At 47.9% G+C, this 18,860-nt stretch overlaps 1 protein-coding gene across 3 annotated transcripts in view; it reads left to right on the top strand.

The window, feature by feature from the left end:
• The window catches only part of Hivep3 (HIVEP zinc finger 3), a 328,172-nt gene that overhangs the window by 229,609 nt on the left and 79,703 nt on the right, over positions 1-18,860 (top strand). For all 3 annotated transcript variants that reach the window (XM_033767605.1, XM_010633909.2, XM_033767604.1), the window contains exon 3: positions 17,188-17,386. The gene's annotated coding sequence lies outside the window, so the exon portion shown is untranslated. The remainder of the gene's footprint in view (positions 1-17,187; positions 17,387-18,860) is intronic.

Raw genomic sequence — 18,860 nt, 5'->3', positions numbered from 1 at the left:
CTTGGCACTCTTGTAAAGAAAGGCCTGCCATCCTTTGCTGGGTGTTGCCGAGCACCACTTCCTGTCTCCTACAAGGAGCCCCTCAGTAGCTTGCATTATATGCTGCCCTCACACTCCTGGTGGGAACCTTAATCAGGTAGGTCGTTCTGTTCACTGTTTCATTTCTTGTCTGTTTCCAATCTTGGCAAGGTCTTCCCAACCCGGGAATGTGGGCTTTCCTGGTTCCCTTCCCCCACCAGCTTCCACCTGGCTCCGATGAATTCCGTCATGCCTGTTTAAAATCATTTTACTTCCAATTTGCTAATTTAATTCTAGTCTTACAGAATTTTGGCAACCCTGCCAAATCGGGTGCCAGATGCAGATTTAATGAGCATATTTTCCGTTTTTTTTCTTTCCTGTCTTCATGAAGATGCTGAAGAGAACAGGCTCTGGAACTCACTTCCAGGGGTCTTGTTCCTAGGTGCATCCTGGCAGCTGGGCGTGGCCCTCCAGCCAGGTCTCTACCGGTCTAAGGGGAGAGCTCCTTGGAGAAGGGAACTGTCACTGTATCACCCCCCAACCTGTCCTAGAGTTCCAATCCCATTCCCACCATTTGGACTTCACAGGAAATGTGTTTGGAGAAAATTTCTTATTTCCTCTGGTCTGTGTCTGCAGCCAGTACAGCTCAGCAGATGTTCACGGATTCATCAATTTAACGGACACACCCTGGGCACTTTCTAGAGGGATTTCTCAAAGTGTGGTCCATCGATGACCTGCAGGAGAATTACGTAGGGAAGGCAAAGGGATACAAATCCCTGGCCCATAAACTAAAAACAGATTCTGCAACCCAGAGGAGTCCTGTGCTTCCCAAATTTCCACATTTGTTACCTCATTTCAACTTAGACCACCAACCCCTTATGGAAGACATTTTTATCCCCCAGAGTAAGGCTCAAAGAAATCAAGGGTGTGGTTCAAGGCTGCAAAGCTGTGAGCATCAGCAGTGGGACTCTGCCTGAGGCTTTTGATTCTAAATATAGGGCTCTTTCCATCTTCCTGGGGCAGCAGCTCAGGCCCCAGCACTGTGAACCATGATCCCAGTGTCACTACTCATGACTCTGATCAGAGCAGGGCTACACCTTCTCAAATTCAGCCGCACAGATGCACCTGCTACCCCTCACAGTGTCCTTCCTGTGCAGACAAGGACATGGGACTGAGAGTTCCAGCTGCCGGGTTACCAAGTATGCAGAACTGTAGGAGCAGGAATGAGCACTCACCCCGCACTGGATTCTAAATTCTGTGTCAACGGGTGCAAAGGGCTGAATGGAGCCTGCTGTGGATTTTCCCTTGGGAGCAGCAAGGAGGCACAGGTGGAACTCTGGTTCCGGCAGGGGAGGCCTTGCCTTTGGGAAAATCTATTCGATTCCTGAGTCCTGGGCCTTGTCAGTGGCACAAGGCTGAGGTTGGCACCAGTCATCAATCTTCAAACATTTTAAGTAGTGGAACCCACCCCTGCCAACCTTCCAACTTTTTAACCCAAATAAAATCTTACATTGAATTCCAAATAAACAGCAAAGAGACAGAAACAGAAACATCTTGAGTGGCTCAGGGTGGTGTAAACTTCCATTTGGCATTTAACTAAATGTTTGTCTCCTTCCCTGGCCCCCTAGGCTTCAGAGCCTGGCACGCTGGGGTCCAGTCTTGACTCTGCTGTGTTCAGGCTGTATGACCTTGGGCAAGTTGTTTCCTTTCTCTGAGTCTCAGCTTTTTCTCTGGAAATGAGGATGACAGCAGTTAAGTCAAGGTGAGATTTTGAAGGAGTCAGTGCGTAAAGGATGCTTAGCAGGGCACGCAGGAGGGAGGTGTGTTTCTTGCTTCCCTCTAATGGAATGGGACATAAGGCATGAAAAAGTAAACAGTCACTGAGGACAGTCTCTGGGGTCAGAGAGACACAGTGTCCTGTATGTGAGTGGTGTGGCTGGTGAGGCCCCACCGCGGGAAAGAGCTTGCTCCCAGAGGGGCTCAGGAAGTGGAGTTTTGGAGGAGGGAGAGCAGAGCATGCAACAGATTCCAGTGAATTCTGGTGGTAAGAGGTTAGAAAAAGAGCAGTTCAGTCTCTGCAGGGAAGTGAGGTTCAGGGCTGATGAGGCTGGGGAGGAGACTCTGAGCTCTCCACAGTGGCCGAGGTGAGGGTACCTGGCCCAGCCCCATAGTCAGATCCTGGGGCAAATCCACCCACCTGGGTGCCCTCCCCAGAGCCAAGCTTCAAGAGGCCTGCTCCCCAGGTCCTTCCCAAGTCCCTTGGAAGCCTCCAATTTAGGCTCCACAGGAACCGCCCTCCATGTGGCTGCAGGAGAGTAGAGTGAAAGCCAGTGGAGCCTAAGCGGGGGATGTTTTCCATTTCAGCTGCACCATTCCTGGCTCTGCTCCTGCAGGCTCTGTGTAAGCTTCCCATGCCCGCTCAGTGTGGAAGCGTGTCGGTTTTGAAGGATGACGTGTGCTGAGCAGGTGACCAGAAAGCCACTTATGTCGCTGCACACAGGTACGAGGGTATCCGCTGCCACCCTCTCTCCGCCCAGCCACCCACTGTCTCTTCCACCATTCCTCTGCTTCACCTTCCGGGCTGACTTCTCCTGGAGCTGGTTTGTGCAGGATGGGAGCAGAGAATGCCACACCCCTCCACACACCCCACTGCAAGTGTCATGACAGTTGGAATGTGGTAGATGGAGGCAGAAGACAGCATCAGAGTGTTAAAAGTGAGTAAGACAGGACCAGGCATTGATAGCTTTGAGGGGGACCCAGAGCCAATGCACAGAGCAGCTTCTGAAAGCTAGAAGAGGTAAAAGGAGAGATTTTCCCCCTAGCAGCCCTGCCAACACCTTGATTTTAGTCCAGTGAGATCCATTTTGGACTTCCTGCTTCCAGAGCCCTCTGGTAAGAAATGTGTGGGGTTTCACTGCACTGGGTTTTTGATAATTCTTCACAGCAGTCTTACAGAATTCTCCCAGTTTATGCCACAGAGAAGCTGGGGCTGTCGTGGGGAGAGGGCCTCCCAGGGCACAGCAACAGGGAGGTTGTGCACATGCTGTCTGGTTGTCTCCAAGTCTCATCTTTGTCTGCTACCTCACTGTAGGAGACAGGTCTATTCAGACAGCTGTACAGATAGGAAAGTGACTACGCCTCAGTGAGCGGGGGCCCTTTAGAGCCCTGAGCAGATTCATCTGTAGGCATGCTGTGCCGATGCTGTCCCCCAGCCAGAGATGCTACCCTCTCTCCCCCCAGGAGACCTCCTGCTCCTCAAAGCTCCTGTCTCATCCTCTCTAGGTCAGTTCTCCTCCTTCTGACATTATTGTGCACGCCCTTGCTGGTTGACAGCAGCTATGTCCACAGCATGGGAGGCACACCACAGCGCATGCTAAAGAGGCCCATACTTACACACAGGATGCCTGGGTTTGTCCTGGCTCTGACATTTTGTCCCTCTGATCTTGGCAAGTCCCTTGAAGCCAAGGAAATAAACCTGCCCTCTCAGCCCACCGAAGGTGCTGCTCCCCAAAGAAGCATTGCTGTCACTTATCTGTCCCAGAGACACTCCAGGAGCAATAACTCCTCTCCTGACAATGGCTTTGTGTCACCTGGGCTGCAGGGAGGCCTTTCTTTGCTTGCTTTGTTGAGCACTTTTCACAGGTCAGGGACTGAGCAGGACCTGGGAAACATGGAAACCAGCATCTGGTGACAAGGGAGGCACAGAATTGCAGGAGGCGCTCACCTTGAGGTCGTGCAAATCTGGCATTAAACTCTCCATTTTATAGATGAGGAGGCTGTGACCCAGAGAACAAAAAAGTCTTGTTAAAGATCCTGTGAAACAAAGAGGAAAGCTGGGCTGGAGCACAGGCATCTTTCCTGAACTCCAAGCCAGTTCTACTCTCATACAGGTGTAATGCGTAAGTGAATGGTCAGATGAGTTTGTCGGTCCAATGTGTATTTTTTGAGTGCCTGTTTTCTGTTATATTGTGCTAAGGGCTGGGCTACAACTTGGGAACAGAACAAATGGCCTGGTCCTCTCCTGGGAGTTTGTATTCCATGAGGAGACAATAAGTAATTATATGATTAGTTATTTGATTGCAGTGGGAACAAACACTGTGCAGGGGATAGCCTAATGCCATAGTTTGTGAATGGCTGTGCGAGTTGTACAAGTGTGTGCAGCATCCACTAAGGAGTCTACAGTATGATGTGAAGCCAGGAGCAGTATATCCTGAAAGTAACAGTACAAGACCACAGCAAGGCTGGGAAAGGGCTCCAAACTGCAATCTTCCTTTCTCTTCTAGGGTCCTAGTCTCTCTAACCACTCCTGCTCTGTGGTCACATCACATGCAATCAGACCTTTTCTAAAAGTCTCGGAGGTGGAGCCTGCTGCCAGTGGGGCCCGGGAGACCAGAGGAATGAAGCATTGATTTCCCTGTCTTGCTGGGTAGAGCTTCTGTTGTTCTGGGTTCAAAGGCTTGGAGGCCTGTGACAGCAGAAGGGGCTGGAATCTTTAGGCTTTGCTCCTGGGGGCAGTCAGTACAGCCTGTTGTCCGGAGTGCTGAGCCTGGAAGGAGCCTGGCTTCGAGGAATAGGGGTCCTGAACTTGCCGCAAGCCCTGTGCATTCACGCCTCAGAACAAGAGCTCATGGGACTCATAGGGAGGTGAGGATGGAGTTTTATTAGAGCACCCTTCCTGGACACCTGTGGTGTGGCGCCTGGCAGCCAGTCCCACTTTGCACTCCCATTAGCTAAAGGCCTTTGGCCAAGGCCCTCACCTCCCAGAGCTTCACCTTCTGTGAAAGAGTATGATCCGTGCTTATCTCAGTACTTATTAAAGTCAAAAGACAGAACAGATTTGTAAATGATATACAGACATAAAAATCGCTACCAAATGGGGACATTTCTTCAAGGACCCGAGGGGACATGATTGTATTCCCAAAGCTTTTCAGGAAAGGAGAAAAAGATACCTGGTTCTTTCTGTTAAGAAAGCAGCCACTTGACAGGGAATTGGAACAGAAGGGACCCTTTGAGGTGGGTTTGTTTGGGTCTTTGGGTTGACAGAAGGAGAAACTGAGGCCTACAGGGGGACATGACTTGTTCTCAGTACTCGGTCAGTTCACGGCAGTGTGCAGTCACAGCCAGGTCCTACTACCCACCCCAGCCCATGTACTGCATCTCAGTTTTGTACATTCAGCTACTTAGAGACAGAGATGACCTGGGAGGGACCAGGCAGGGGTGAAGCGGGGGATAAGAAGGTGGTGGGCACAGTCTGGGAAGGGGCACGTGAACCGCAGGCCAACAACAGGGAAGGTATTGTGCAGAGTGGCCAGAGGGGAACGCCCTTCAGATTCCTCCCCTGCTTCTGGACCTGCCCCAGAGCCTAGGCCCATCTCCAGGTTCCCAGGCCTCCTGGCCAACACAAAGGCACTGGCTGCCCTGTGACTTCGGGAGCTGCAGCACAGCAGGGTGGCAGGCATGCCATCTCAGACACCCTTTGGTCTAAACAGATGGTACGCCTGCCAGGTGGCACATCCGCCTGCCACTTGATCCTGGAAAGGGAGGTCCTGAACGTGGTGATGTAGGGCAGCAGCCTGGCCGCGGGCACTGTGGGGTGTGTTCATTGTTTTCCAGCCACTCATTCATTCAGCCTTCATGGAGCCACCCACATGCCAAGTGCCGTGCTCAGCATGGGAGGCGCACATGGTACACCTTGTTCTTGCCCCGAAGGCGCTCTTGGTTTGCAGGACAAACACGGTCCGTCCTGCGCGGGTGCTGGAGAAGGGAGAGGCTCCTCGCCTCCCAGGGTGTCAACAAGCATCGGCCTAGCCAGAGCTGTGACACAGGAGTCCCCTCCTGGCGTTGCAGAGCGGAGTCATGTGGGGAGGTGGGGCACAAAGCAGGAAGTGAATGGACAGAAACTGGCAGGCTCGAGAGACTCCAGGAGCCAGTTCTGGAGAGCCTGGGGCACGTGGAAGGGGGCTGATGAGGAACCGTGGGAAGTCAGCGATGGCCACCTCTGAGGACTTCTGGCCTGTTCCCTGGGCCGAGTGGGGGTGGCTCTGATGGGTCCCTCAACAGAGCCAGGAAGAGTGCACAGCTGCCACTGGGATGTTGATTCATCCTCACCCGCAAGCCCACAGATATTTTCCCTTGTCGCCCAAGGGTAGTAAATTGATAGAACTCAGTGTTTATTCACTCACTTATTGTCACCAGTCAAGTTCAAGGCTCTGTGAGTGGTACAGAAATGAATCACACACATCCCCATTCTGTCCTCAAAGACCGTGTGGTTCGTCTGTGATGCCAACAAGCACTTGCATGGATGATATTCCACACACAGGAGAGAGAGGGCAAGCACCCCAGGGAAGGCTCCTGGTGAAACCCTGAGAGCACACTGCTGGCCAGAAGGGGTGGGCCGTGGAGGACTGCATGGAGGAGGCAGCGAGTGAGCTTGGCTCCCTCAGGCTGATGGGAACTGGATTTGCTCACAATGGAAGGGAGAGAAACGTTCCATGGGGAGAACCACAGGGACGTGGCAATGCTGAGCCTGAGAGTTTGGCAAGAGCTGGGATTTCCAGGGGATGTGTACTCCGCCGGGACCCTCTGAAGGACTGGGATGGGGGTCATGGGACACAGAGGATTTGTCTGCCATAGGGAGAGTGAGCAGGCAGGAGTCCAGCGAAGTGGGTGGGCATGAAAGTTTTAGCCAAGCTGGTGGAAAAGAAGATTCTGTCCACAAAGACATGTGTTTGGTGCCTGGGTCCAGTACTATTCTAAGCACCTCCCTCAAATCCCGCTGGGAAGCTGGTAACATTTCTCTTACTTGATAGATCAGTTCCCTGCTGAGATGTCAGCTAAATAACCTGCTCATGCTTGGCAAAGCTGGGAAGTGGAGGAGATAGGATTCGAATCCAGGACCCCATGTGCCTAAATACTCTTAGATGAAGAGTAGCTGGGCCAGTGTCAAGTGTGACTCTGAGGGCTGTCCCAGGGTTGCAGGTCTCTGCCAAAATGACAGCCTCCCTTCTCTCCCTGTACGTTCTGATGGGCCCCATGAGGCCTGCTCTGGTTCACTGATTCGAAACCAGAGCCTGCGTATAGGTGGTGACAACGTAAACAACTGATGCAATGGAAACTTCTATGGAAAAGATGCCCACACATCCCCAGCAGAGAAGAGCACCACCACAGGCCAAGTGGGCTCTGTGGCAGCCAGCTTCCTTTGGCACAGCTTTTACTGTCTGGGGAACCTAAATAGTGGGGGCGGCATGGGGGAAGCAGGGTCAGGAGTGAGGCAGGTTGGACACTACACCAGATCCTTGGCTGGGTCTCTAGAGGACCCTGGTCACTAGGCTTCCCCTCTGAGCTGAGGAGGCAGCTATGTGGGTGCAGAGAGCAAGGCTCCCTACAGACGCACAACGAGTTGTGCAAGCTTCTCAATGGGCATTAGTCACCCCACCCTGCAGTCTGTCTGTGGTTCTCAGTCCCTGGGGTCTCTCAATCTCTCTTGACCTGCTTTTCTTTTGCTGTGTCCTCTCTGTGAATAGTTTGCAGTAATCTTGTTGTGGAATCTGGTACAGTATCTTATTTTCAAAGACAAGATCTTTGTAGGTATGAGTAAATCTAAAAGATCAGAAAGAACCAAAAGAGGAAGAGGGAGGAGGTCTCATGTTTTGGAAGGTCTGCTGTGTGTTGTTATTTAATTCTTACACTGGTGGGGGGAGTGTGCCATTGCTCCCATTTTAGAGGTGAGGAAATGGGACCCTAAGGTGTTAATTGACCTGCTGGAGGCCAACAGTGGCATCCAGTTTTGTTTAATGCCAAAGTCTCAGGCTCTCCTTGTGCCATGCAAACCTGCCCCATCTCCCCATATTCTTACCCTTGATTTCCTCAGCTTTCAGACAGTAAAAATGGAGCCTGCCTATGGCCTTAGTGTGACAGTGACATAAAGACAGTATTATCAGATCATAGGCACTCAATAAATGCTGGATTCCTACCACCCCTGGATTTTGTCTCTACTAACTAGGGAGATGCACTGTTCCTTCTTTGGGGAAGCAGCATGGGTTTGGGGCCCCTGGTTCTCTTGTCCATCTTCATCTTGAGATCGGTGATACCCCGAGAGAGAGGCCAGATTTCCCTGAGCTAGACCCCAGGGAAGGTGAGTGTCTTGTTGCTGTCAGGTCAGCTGGACCTCCAATGGTGGGCACCTGTGGGCTTTCATTTTTATCCAAGGAGAGGTGTCTTCTCTGCATTCCTGGGATGAGTATTCTGTTCTGGGGGGACTTTCAGTGAGAGGGGTTCACCGTGCGATGGTCAAGGATGGCAGGAAATTACTCCCCCAGCTCTTGTGTGAACGCTGGCTGCTCTCAGCACATGGGCCTGCAGATACAGTGCCTGAGACTCACCTACTTTTCCTGCCCCTCCATCCTTCCCTAGGCTGTGCCCTCCAACACCACCGGGAGCCCTTTCCTTGTCTCCACACTGCCTGGAAACCATGAGTCTTTCTTTTGCCTGTCCCAGTGCAGAGTTGGTGGGACAACGGAATCCTGCCCATCACTATGCACAATTCATCCCTTTGGACTTGTAGTTTCTCTTCTCACCTTCAATATAAGGGAAATGTATCACCGACTCTATTATCCACGCCCACACTTTTCTTTGGAAGCCTTCCTGCTCCTGAGTGTTTTCCAAGTGTGTCTGTCTGTCTATATCAGAACCTCTGTCTCTAGAGGCTCACCCCTGTTGTGGGGAAACCTCACTCATCCCTGAGTCAGCTATCATGTGAGTGGGGAACCTTTTCCCTGGAGGACATAGTTGGGGATGGGAAGGATCCTAGGCAGCCTCTGGGCAGCCAGATGCGTGCAACAGTGGTGCTGTGGTGCACGTGTTTGTGCAAAGGTGAGGGCCAGGGAAAGGGACAGCTTGATGGCTGCCTCTAGGGAGGGAGGTGGGGACCTTGTAGAACTGGCCCTGACCCCAAAACTAGAGCCAGAGTAAGAGGGAGGGACAGGCAGAGGCATTTACCGAGTGTCTCTTGTATGCTAGCTGTGTGCTTTTTGTGTGTGTGTGTGTGTGTGTGTGTGTGTGTGTGTGTGTGTGTGTGTACCAGGGATTGAACTCAGATCCTTGTGCTTGAAGCAGGCAGCAGAACCACTGAGCTCTGTGCTAATCTTGTGCACACTTGGTTTCATGTGTTCCCCTCTCAATCTGGGGAGAGGTTAGGCTCTTCACTTCTGACTCATGAGGAAAGTGAGGCCTAGGAGCAGGGAGGTTCAGTAATTCACCTGAGGTCACATCGCTATTAATGAATAAACCAGAGTCTGAGCCCCAAGTCCTGATGATGTCAGGACTGACTCACCAGGCCATCCCCTGCTACTTCCTTGACATTGTATAAAGCAGGCATGCTAGTAATTCTCCCTGTTTCCCCCATTTCCCCAATTGCCAATATCCTGGGCTGATCCACCAGGCTTTTTTATTCCTGTCTTGGATTTTTTTATTTTCGTATTGACCCACAGACCACAACAGTAGAAATAAAAATGAAAATAGATTTGTTCCACAATTCCCTGCCCCCAGCAGATCAAATTCAGCCTTCCTGTGTCGGCTCCATCTGTGAATCTCAGAGCCAGGTTAGGAAGGTGTGGCCTTATGTCAGGAGGCTAGCAGAGGCCCCAGAGCCAGCCTGCTCCACCTCTTCTGGGATTAGGATAGGAAACCTAGCACTACAGCCTGAGGCCCTTGGAAACCAGCTGTGCTGTGATCCACTGAGGCTGGCCTCTGCCAGGCACATGGGTTTTCCTAACCCTTTATGAACCATAATGATGCCAACCTCAGGGTCCAGGTGCATTGTAGGGCTCCCTCCACCTGCCAGCAGAGGTCATGCTGTGATGCTTTGGCTCCACAGGAGAGCGGGAAGTGGAGCTCTAGGGATGCTCCCCTTGTGGCTTTAAGTGGGGCTTGCAGAGGAGCTGGTCTTGGTCCTTTGGTCCCTGGGTGGGTGCCACCTTGCAGATGGACCCCTCTTCCCCCAGTGGCCATTCCCTGTTCATCTGTTTATGAAAAAGAAGACACTTATTCACTTTTCACTGCGATACAATCTACATAACATCACACTTACCATCTTCACCATTTTGAGTGTGCAGTTCAGTGGTGTTACATGCATTCAATACAAGTGTGCCTCCGCTGCTACCACCCGCCTCCAGAACCCTTTCATCTTGTAACCTGAAGTACTGCACCCATAAACAATAACTTCTCATTCCCCGTGTCCCTAGCTCCCGACAACACCCATTCCATTGTGTGTCTATACTGTGCTATCATTTTTAAATCGTTAAAGTGAAGCATGCCTACTGTTTTAAAAGAAAGAAGGGTATAGAAATGTATGCAGAAGAAAAGGCATGCTCCAAGCCCCACCACATTGCAGCCCCACCTAGGACAAAGTCTCACGTGAAAGGACGAGAGCATAGTGCCTTCCATTCTGCAGGCTGAGAGAAGCTAGGGTCCCACCTGTAAAGAGTGCTTAAGCTTGGACTTGATGCACTGAAAAAGTCAAATGAATCCCTGTTACGGGCAGAAGTATATGTTTACCTCTCATTAAGAGAAGTTATTATCCCGTTACTACTCCACGGGTTGGACTTGCTGTCATTTATGCATTCACCTAGTTCCCTGCTGGTAGATTTGAAAGCCGTCTCCATTGGCACTGTTCAAACCAGTGCTGCAGCGGTCAGCCATGCTTGTGTGTGTTGGTGTGTGAGCGCTTGCGAAGCTTCAGGTCAGAGCAAACTTTGGAAGATACGCCCAAATGGTTTCCTAATCTGTACCCTGCTGGCAGTGTTCGAGACGTACTCTTTGACCACGCCTCTCCAACACTTGATGGTTGACTGTCAGCTGTCATTTTCCTTTTTTACTAACCAATGGGGAAACAGTGGTATTGACTTAACATATGCCTGTAATGATTAATCAGGTCAGCATATTTGGGTACCTTTGTTAGACACTGTATTACTTAAATAATTATCTATTTATTTCTTCTCTCCATTAGTTATGTTTTTTCTTATTGTTTTGTAGGCACTTCTTACATATTATGGATATCAACTCTTTTATATATGTGGAATATATCCTAATACCTATTTTGTAAAACATGACATGGCTAACAAGATAGTTCCCTGGATAGAGTAAATAATAAAGATTTAAGTCCTCTTGTTTTTAGAGATCTGAGAATTGAACCTGCTCTTAAAAATTCAAAAATCTCTAAATATTTTTATTCAGTCTGTCATTGGTTTTGAACTACTGAAGGGGGTCTTTTGTTATAGGCAGTACTTAACATTTTTGTGTGGTTAAATGTATTAATCTTTTCTTTTAAGAGCACTGAGGTCCTATTCAGGCTTTTAAAGGTGCTTCCTAATGCTGTGTTTTACAAATACCCTAATAGTCATGGCATCTTCTGATGGGTTTGCTTGTATGTTGTTGCCATCTCTAATCCATCTAAGTGTGTCTGTATATGTGGTTCAGAGACCCTGTTTAAAATAGCATTCTCCTCCCTCCTTTACTCTGTTTCCCATTTTGGTGCTCAGTTTTCTTCATGGCACATACCACCATTTGACACAACACTTGTCTCACCTGTGTTGTTATGCACCCCTGGCTAGCCGCTCAGCCCCATAAGGACAACAGTCTTTTCTGTTCTGTTCACTGCTACATTGCCAGTGCCCAGGACAGTGCCTGACACATAGAAGGCATTTAGTAAACATTTGTTGAATGAATAGACAGTCAGCCAGTTGTCTCAGCTCTTTTACTTAAATAATCCATTCTTTCTCTGCTGATTTGGAATTCCCTCTTCAACAGCCCTTTCTGTCTTTTCTTAGTTATTGGTCCATAAACTTTTCTCCCTTTCCTTCAGCTTTATGATGGACAATTTCTAGAAAATCATCACTTTGCAGATTCGCTCCCATAAACTATGCTCAAAGCGTCAAAAGTTTTCACTTCTATTTACATTTTTCATAGCACTTATTTGTGATTTTACTCTTTAGTTTCAGCCCTTGTTTTATCATGCATGGATTTAGGTTTTGTATTTTCCCCTGAAGCTTTGGTTATATTCTAGAAATTTTGAAAACTAGGGATCTCAATTTATAATTTTTCCAATTGCAATTTCTCTGTCCTCTTTAAATCAAAGCATTTTAAAACTGTCACGTGCATTGTTTACACATTTATTATTATTTTTTTATATTCGTTCATTTTTAATTTTTCTGTGGAGAATGGAGGCCACATTCTATTCAGCCCATCCCTTTGGAACCTGAAGTCTTTTTGCAGCCGGGCTCAGTGACATTTGAGGAAAAGGTATTTCATCCATATCCTTAGTGAGCGAAGTTAAGCTTACTATTACATCTGCAAATCCTCGCTATCTTTTGGAGATGACTTGTCCTATCAGCTCACTTATTAATGCTGCTCAAGGCACTCATTGCTTTACCTTTTCTTCTTGTGGTTGTAAGAACGTATTGTTTCACATATTTTATGGTCCTGTTGCTCTGGTGAGAGTACAGCCTCATGAGTTATGTATATTTGTGTAGAATTAGTCCCTTTAGAAAAATAAAATGTCCCACTTTATCTAACATTTGCAGCTCATCTGAGTTTAATTTTTACTTTCCCGCATTCTTTTTGCTATCACTTAGCTTGTTACAACATTTTTTACATTATTTTTAAAATTTCAACCTTTCTTTGCCAATTTGTTTTAATTGCATTACTTCAAAATGTGAAATAGCCTGATGTTTTGTTTTGCTTTGTTTTTCTCATCCTGATCTCTGTTGTTTTGTTTTGTTTTGTTTTGTTTGTTTATTTGTTTGTTTTGTTTTGTTTTCTGGTACCAGGGATCAAACTCAGGACCTTGTACTTGCAAAGCAGGCATGTGGACCACTGAGCTAAATCCCTGGCCCTCATCCTAGTCTCTTAAGTTAGAATAAAGTGATTTAATGTCTTCATTAATATGTTTGATCTTACTTTTGTAGTTTTATTTTCTTCTTTTGTTTATTACATTTTTTGCTTTCTGTTTAATTTTTCCATTTCTAATCCTTGCTAAATTAATGAATTTTCTTTGTTCTTCTTGCCCCCCACCACACACACATTGGTTTAAGAGGTGTTCATCTTGTTTTTCTTTTAGAAATAGTTACCTTTCAGTAAAAGATATTTCTCTATTCATGTCAAGAATTAAATAGCATCTAGTTCCCAAGAAGATGAGCTCATGGTTATGGACATTTGTTTAGATGTGACCATACTTTTTAATCATTCTATTCTCTTTGCTATTACTTGTGTATCTTGTCTTGCCCTTTCTTGAATTACTTACTCTGATACAGTTTTTATTTAGTTGGAGTAATTCCTTGAGTTATTTTTTTTTTAAGAATAGATAAGTGGGTGGCATCCTATTTTAGTGCTTCTCTTTCACTTTGAGACTTCAGTGAGTAATTGATCTCATAATTTTAACTCTTTTCCTCGAAGCTCTCAGGTCTTTGCCTTGTCCTCCAGCAGTTAATAAGGGAACTAGCAGGTCCAATGTCAATCTGATCCTTAACCATTTTTGTAGAGACTGTTAAATGCCTGCTCTCCAAATATCATGGAGATAATGTGTTGGTGAGACCAACCTCAGGTCATCACTCACATGGGGAAGGGAAAACAGGAGCTCCACAGAGCCCTGGCATGTCTGAGAGGAGGAGGCAAGGTTCACTTCACTGAGGATGAGAAGTTTCCTCCAGATGGGGGTGGGAGTGTGATTGCTTGCTCAGGACTGTGAAGGCATATGGCGTGATAGTCTGGGATGGGAGGAAACAGTAAAGGAAGGAGGTTAAGGCCAGATAAGAGATGCAAAGAATCTTAGGACACAGATTATGGCTTCAGAGTAGATGGATTCTTCAGGAAGTTTCTGCAATAAGGAGTCAATTCATCTGCCAGGCTAGAGGCCTCTGGAATAGTAAAGCCATGCAACTGAAGGCCATATGTGGTGGATAGTCTCTGTTCTTAGTAGCTTCCCTTCCCTCCATTTAAACCCAGAGGATTCTCTTATGCTTAGATTGTGGCCTTCTACCTCTGAGCAGTTCTCCTGCTTTGCCAAGGGGGCTGTCCCTGCCAGGCCAGGTGAGATGTGACTGAGCAGGGCTTCCGTCCCACTTTCTGTTTCCTGGCAAGGGCTTCCTGGCAAGCTACTATGGAGCTGTGCTCCTTCTGCATTCCTCTTTTATTTCAGTCATATTTTAGGGAGAAGTGGTAGACAAATGGGTTCAGCTTGGCATCTAGAACCTCAATTGCATGTGACACCTGTGGACACAGGTGTGGTGGGGCAGCTCTCTGACGTGCAGCATCAGTGACTGTCTCACTCTTGTGGCTCCCACAGAAGTCTCCCTGCTTCCACCTGATCCCATCTACCCTGAGCTACACCTTTGTCTTGACTTCATCACCTTATGGGTCAGAACAGTCCTGTGGTTTCACTTCTAGTCCAGACTCCTTCCTCTTACTGCTTTCCTGCCCATCTCCTCCCTCAGTAGCCATGAGTGCTCCTTTGCTCCAGTCACAGGGACTACATGTGATTTCTTGAACATTCTATATCCTGTCTCTTTTCCCCTCTTGTTTCTCTCCTACACACACACACACAGACACACACACACACACACACACACTTGGATGCCATCAAAATGGACACTCCACTGTATTCTTCTCAAAGGGGGACTATATCTTGGTCATTTTTTATTCTTGGTACCTCCCACCCAGTCCAGCCCAAACAGGCACTGAATGTACATCTGTGAAATGAATGAACCAAAAAATTGTGTTCTAAAGGGCTTCTGTGTGTCAAGGGCTGGCAGTGTGTCATGCTGACACTTGGGCTTCATGCAGTGTGGAGGAACTTGTAGCTCATGGTGTCTTTTTGCACAGCAGACACTCTAGTTAGTCTTTTTTTTTTTTGTATATGTTTGCGGTACTACATAATGATTACATTCATCATGGGGAGCTGGTACACATACATAGTACATCTCAATTATTTTTTCATTCTCTCCCCCTCTTCTCCCTCCTCCTCCTTAGACTTAGGAGAGGCATAGCAAATACGCTTTTGGTGTTCCAGGAGGCAGAATTTGTACCCGGCCTTGTGGGAGGTGACTCAAACAGCTGAGGGAAGATAAGCAGTATTGGGCCAGGTAGACAGGGCTGTTGGAGAGGGGACAATATTCCAACAAGAAGGAACTTCCCAAGCAAAAGCTTGGAGGTAGGAAATGATGCACTCTGTTTGTGGAACAATATGTTCTGAGACATCAAAGGGAAGAATAGCACATCACCATTTTTTAAATTAATAATTGCAACCTATTGGAAGGCATAAGGTCAGACCTAGGAATAATGGAGAACTGTGGAATTGTGAAGTCTTTGGATGGTTCTGATGACAAAATCAGCAAATAATAGATGACAGCCATGGAGCAAGTCCAGTTTTACCACTGTGTGGTAGTGGGATGATGTCCTGAGGTGTGGAACAGAACTGGCTGGATTTCATAGTGGCAGGTATGGTGGGCAAAGGATAGCAGAGAGGCTCGGGTACCCTGTGTGTTTTGTTTTATTTTATTTTATTTTATTATTTTTGGTACCAGGGATTGAACTTGAGTCCTTGTACTTTCGCGGCAGGTGGTGGAACCACTGAGCCTGTGCCCTGTGTATTTAACAGGAATCCACAGTATAATGTGGTTGCCCAGCACTAATCATTTCAAAGTTGGGTTAATGAAAAGCATAGTGCCCAAGAGGAAAGGGGACAATGCCCCAGGCTTGTATAAGGTGACTCCAGTCCTAGACTGTCAAGTTCCACTCTGGAACAAAATCTATCGCAATTATGTTTCACATGTGAGGCATTGTTCTAGGCCCTTTATGCAAACTGACTCGTGAAAAATCTGGGAGGTACTCACCATTCTTAGCCCCCTTTTCAGGCACAGCAACTTTCGAAAGTTATTGAGGTCATAAGTAGAAGACGAAGGGCTTGAACTCAGGTGTCTTAACCCTGAAAGCTACATTCTCAGCCATCCCATCACACTGTCCAGAGCAGACAAATAGAGCATAGTCAATAGGGTACAGTGTGTATGTGATGTGCTATACTGTAAATGGCAAGATCAACTCATGTTTTCTGGTTTAGGAAGCACTCCTCTGAGTTTTCTTATTTGAGCCCTAACAACAGCCTGCTAAGTCAGTTGTTAAAAACTGATGTTCACTCATCCATCCATCCATTCAGTGATCATTGTTGAGATCCTGCCCTGACCCAGGCAGCTTTTCTTGGCTCTGAACACTTTGTTTTGTTCAATGATTGGGGAATACAATGTACTCTTATGTCTATTACTGTATTAGATCCTCACCAGGCCCCAGTCCCGTCACTTGTACAGGTGCGTTAGTTTTCTCTTGCTGTTTAAAAACTTCACACTTAGTGGCTGAACACCACACCCCTTTGTTAGCTTAGCTCTGTAAGGCAGACATCTGTATGGAGTGGCTGGACTTTCTTAGGCCAACACGGGGGTCTTGGAACCCAGCTTGTGTCTGGAGACTCTGGGGGACATTCTGCTTTACTGAGCTCATTCTGGATATTGACAAAACCCAGTTCCTCGTGGTTGTAGGACTAAAGTTCTGTTTCCTTCCTGGTTGTCAGCTAGGCTGTTGCTCTCACACTTCTAGCAGCTGCTTCCAGGTCCTTCCCAAATGTCCCCTCCATCTTCAAACCAGGAAGGGGTGTTGAATCCTAATTCTAATCCCTCTGACTTTTTATCTCTGACTAGCCAGACAAAACTTCCTGTTAGGGCTTTTCTGATTAGCTCATTCCCTGATAACCTCCCTATTTCAAGGTCACTTTTGCCCTATAATCGAACCTAATCATCTAGCATATCCCTGGACCCAGAAACTGTGCAGCGCTGTACACAGGGCAATGGGTTAAGGAAGAGTTTTGAGGCCCTTCTTAAAATCCTGCTAACCATGCTGGTGAAAAACCACCAGGCTCAGGAAGTTTGGGGTTGGGCATAAGGGTGTAGAGTGGATTCCAGTGTCACTTCACCATCTCCTTGAGAGATATGGGAATCAGACCCTGCACCAAGAAAACCAGCTTGGGAGGAGTTGGGGACTTGGCCTGCTGGGATCAGACAGAAATTATTCTGTGTCTAAAGAAATTGACCAAGAAAACTCTCTGACCATGACTTTCAATCATCCCTACAGGATCTGAGATAAAAACTCAACAGTCCTTGAAGTAGTTCATGGAGGAGCCTCAAGAGACCCTGGACAGGAAAGCTCTCCCCTCCAGAGAGAAGAGCCCTGCGTGAGAAGAGGCAGCTTCAACAGGAGTGGACATGAACACTGGTTTCCAGAGAGAAGAGCGTTTTAGTTTTGGTCACCGGAAGTGGTGCCTTCAGCACAGGTAAGAAGCAGCTGTTATTGGGCTGACTTGCTAGAGCGCCATTTTGATCAAGTATGAGTTTGTTTCTGTTCTTCCACTGAAAAGGTTATTATGGTTATCACTGCCTTCCTTGAGTCCCTGGGAAAGCTGATGTGTCAGTCTTCAGGACCAGTTAGTCAAGAGTGAGCCCTTGGTGTCCTCCCTGCCATCCATCCTCATGTTATCTCCCAGAAATGCAACACTGTCCAGTCAGGGGAGCTAGGCAGCAGCCCCTGAGGGCAGAGCAACAGCTCCACAGGGCCCCCTGGTGGAAGAATTGGAAGAATGTCAGGTTGGGGGCCATGGTGCCCCTCATCACAGGTCACATTTTAGAATCATCTGGGAAGTTCTCAGTCTTCCAGTACCAGAGCCCTGCTCCGGGGACACCGATTGGATTAGCCTTGATGGGGCCCCAAACCCAGTGTATGTTTACATATTTCTGGCTTCTCAGATACATGCTGTGGTTTCAGGATACATGTTCAGTCTGTGATTCAGCTTAGTTTTGCAGTGTTAGAAGCTCTTTAGGGCAGTAATACAGCCTAGGAAGTTTTGTCTGGTACTGAGGGCATCAAGATCACCTGGGAGCTGGCAGGGTGGGAGAGGATTGGCTGTTAAGAAAGCAGAAGGAAAGTGGATTTCTTGGCACACCCATTCCCCCTCCATCAGGTGGTTGGGGATGGAGGATGCTACAGTCTGTATCTGAATTCTGATGAATCCAGAGTTCTGATACTCAGGGCTTCTGGGAGCTCTAGACACGCTCACTCCATCCTGTGTTTGGGTCTGTGGTCTCAACTGTGCAACTGTGACGTCCAAGGGGCGTTTCCCAGCGTGGCTGAGTGTGAGCAGTGACTCATCTCCTTTCCTCAGAGCAGAAGTTTTCTCACTGTGCAGAGCAGTGTCTGAGGCCACAAACTACCTCAGAGATGACATGGCTGTAGCCGCATGGACTATGTGGTGGTGAAGGCCTGGCTTCTGCCCATGGTTTAGCAGCACACCTGCAGCCTGTGCCTTGAGCAGGGCTCTCCCACAGAGGTGAAGGGAGCATTCCCTGATCCTTAGGAAGAACTGGGTATTTGAGCCTAATTTGTATGTGTGTGTGTGGGGGGGTGTTTTCATGGAGTGCTTGCTATATAGAATTTTCCCTGAGTTCAGATTCCAGCTCCCACAGGTACTAGTTTTGTGCACTACTCACTGGTTTCAGAGGTAACTTGCTCCGTTCCCTGGTCTTAGCTTTCTCACTCACCCAACAAGATAGCAGTGGCTCCTGCCTCACAGGGGTGCTGTGAACATGCAGGTGAGGTTTCTAGAACACAGCCAGACACCTAGCAAGGGCTTCCCACACATGAGCAGCCTTCCCACCACCTTCTGCCACTGATGCAGGCAGCTCAGCCGCCACCCTTCCTGTGATATATCTGCTACACTCTGCCACCTGCTCCCAACACAAGGTCTGGAGTCA

This window comes from Fukomys damarensis, unplaced genomic scaffold (assembly GCF_012274545.1).
Source record: "Fukomys damarensis isolate Sample0158 unplaced genomic scaffold, DMR_v1.0_HiC HiC_scaffold_23, whole genome shotgun sequence".
Lineage (NCBI taxonomy): Eukaryota > Metazoa > Chordata > Mammalia > Rodentia > Bathyergidae > Fukomys > Fukomys damarensis.
Note: the sequence above shows the minus strand (reverse complement) of the source record. Positions and strands in the feature narration are given on the sequence as shown.